Source organism: Puccinia triticina, chromosome 8A (assembly GCF_026914185.1).
Source record: "Puccinia triticina chromosome 8A, complete sequence".
Lineage (NCBI taxonomy): Eukaryota > Fungi > Basidiomycota > Pucciniomycetes > Pucciniales > Pucciniaceae > Puccinia > Puccinia triticina.
This window is the reverse complement of record NC_070565.1, coordinates 2,760,889-2,764,115: the sequence shown is the minus strand read 5'-3', so window position 1 is coordinate 2,764,115 and position 3,227 is coordinate 2,760,889.

The window sequence follows — 3,227 nt, the reverse complement described above, 5'->3', positions numbered from 1 at the left end:
AAATACACCTCCCTCGCTCCCCAACAAACAACAACCTTCACTACAGCCCCACCACCCCATGCCTGGAGTTGAACCTTAGTCAAATCCCACACAAATTTTGATCACGCCCTCACCGTTGCAATGCCAACAAACCATGCCTGGCCAAGTTTTACCCATTTTTGCCCTTCCCAACACCCAGTCGTATTGTAAACTGATACAAATCCATTCCGCCTGGGCAGTCCAGATTCCTACAGGCTCCTATGAGAACTTGGACCCTTAACAACTGCTGCGCATTTGATACACAGCACCACAAACCAGCCTGCTTGGGGCACCTATGGTTGATGGAGTCCAACAACCTCAATCTCTCCAAACCAACCTCCCACTACATCTCAGAAGTTTCACTGCCATCATGTTCTACTATCTAAAGTGCATGCTGCTGAAATCCCTGAAAAAAGCTCCCGAGTTCACCATGCAAGCCAACCAACAGCTCCAGATTTTGGATTGGACCGGTCAGGCAAGCTATTCAAAGCAATGAAGTCTAATGCAATCAAGATGGGTGAGGGGCAGGTTGCGCATTATTTTCTCAAACATAGACCGGAATTGGTGGGCGTCTCCAATAACCAGATTCATCACTGGCTTTGCATGGTGGATAGCCGCCAGCCCAGGAAAAATGTCCAGGACAACATCTCTGAAACACGTCAAAGACGGCATCTCTGATACATGTCCAAGACAATATTGCGGAAACATGTCCATGACAATATCTCTCTTTGGTTCAGTACGGTTCTGGTGCTCTCCATCAAGCCAACCTTCTTGGTGGCCCCTAAACTCTATGACCAACAGGTCATTTCCAACCAGGACAGAAAATAGCTTACGATCAGCTTGGCCCAACAGGGCGGCGGCGGAGAATGACAGGGGTGGATTTCATGCACTTGGGAGGCGGGCTGGCGGATGTGCAACACTCCTCTGGCCTTCACTTGGCACTCTGAGGCTCCCCCGGCACAATCAGCCAAACCTGCACCACAGCACTCTGCGGCTCCCCTGGCACGTTCAGCTACACCCAGCAATGGGCCACTGCACTACACTAACGTTATTGGACAATAACTGTTAGTGTAGCCATTTTATTGACTCCCAAATTCATGTTATTTGTTATGTCAGATACAAGTATCCATACTAACAATAACAGGAAATAACAGCAATAGCAACAATAACAGGCCTTTTATTTCTACTAACAGGATACAATAACAGTTATTGCTGTTATCCATCACTATTTCCTGGGCAAGTTCCTGTATTGTCAGAAACACAAAAAACAAGATAACAGAAAATGTTGTTATTGTTAGCTGGTTTTGGCTAAAATACACTACACTAACAAATAATGTTAGTGTATTGGCCCACCATTGCTACACCTACACCACCTCTGACCCAATGTTCCTTTATATGTGCGCACAAGAACCAAATTCAGTGTGTTTGATGGCTGCTATGAAGATGTCTTCAAGTCAACCACCCCCGGAGTAACCAAGTCCACAATTGGATATTGGTCAGTCTTTCTTTTCCCCCAAAACTTTCCTAAACCCAGCATCACTGATGATTCTCACAGGCAGGGTTGCTTCTGGCAGAGGCTTGTGGTTATTCTTGAGAAACAATATGTTGATCACCGGGTCCAAGAGCACTGGCATTTTTCCCTGCCTTTCCTGCTTGCTGAAGGGTGGTTTGCTTGCCTTCATCAACACTAACATGCTCTTGGGCAGACTAGCCCCACCCACAATTCTCTATATTGGCCATTTATTCTCTCTCTTTTTCTTAATGGACATATCTGAAGTATTGAACTTTCACATTATCATTGTATACAGATTTCATAGTATTCTTCCCCTCACATGTATTCCTACTCAGTTGTATTAATGAAAATTTCACCATTTTTCATGAGTCATTCAATAAAATATTTGCAATTTTTTCACAGAATTGGATAAATAGTTGCAATCTATTGGAGAGAGAAGGACTCTGATGTACTCAATACTGATATCACTTCAGAACTCAAAGCCTAATATTTTTTTCAAAATGCAGTGAACAAGGCTGTGAATTGATTCAGCGTGGATTGAATTTTATACAGATAATTTTTGGTGCCCAAAAGGGTTATGCACTAGAGCAAAAAACCTACAAATTCCCCCTAATTGAGGTCTTCCCAAAAGGATTGTCTACAATCTGCGGATGGAATTAATTTTTCAAGTTTGAAAAAACCAATCCTCAACATTATTTGTGCTAGATTGTACCCATGAAGCTTGCAACAGTGAAGCTGCCTTGTTTATATTATCTGACATGCTGCATAGTAGAAAAATGAAATAGATTCTCTGGGAAACTTTTTTGTACAAAGCTGAAATGAAATGAAACTTAACTCCTTCAGATTGCAGCGGCGCAGCCGCCTTGGCCTCTAGTAGTCCAATCAAATCATTTATTGCCTCTTGATAGCGCCCCAAGTCGCTTTATAGCGACATTAACACCGCTAAAATAGCGCGAGAAATACCGCTATAGAAGCGGCAAAGTAACCGCTAAAATGGTGTTTTTTGCCGCTACTTTAGCAAACAGCGTAGCGACTTGCTGCTACTTCAGCGACAAGCAAAGCGGAAAGCCACTACGAGCCGCTGAGAATAGCTTGCTATAAAAAAATTAAAATTAAAATGCTTAGCAAAAGCAAAGCGCTCAGCCCGCTATCAAAAGCGCAGCAAAGCGGAGGCCAAAAACGCTATGCTTTTGCTAAGCTACCGCTTTGCGTAACGCAGCTCTTGCACCGTTGCTTCAGAGCAATTCAATCTCCTTCAGGATTCCTTTGAACTTCAAAATGGATTTCTTCAATTAGTTTTGGAGCTTTTTGCTCAAAATTTTGGGCAAGGGTGCGCATCAGCACTGCCAATGAAACTGTCTATTCGTTTTTTTTGTACATATTTTGCTAATTGTAAAATAATTATTTAGTGATTTTGGGGTTGAATATCCTTCCTTTCCCTGCCAGACTTCAGACATTAGGGGTAAGCCTCTCCTGCGGAGAGCCCTCCGGGCGGGGTCCCCCGGACCCTCTGTTTGAGAGGCTTAGTTAAGCTAGCGCCAAATTGGTGTTGTGTTGGTTCTTCATTATTTCCATCAGTAAAGTGGAGTAAACTGGTACAACAATCTGTCCTCTATTGTAGGGTATTCCATCCGCCACCACATAACTGTGGAATTTTCCTGCTTGTTTCTTGGAAAATTCCATCCGTTCAATCAGT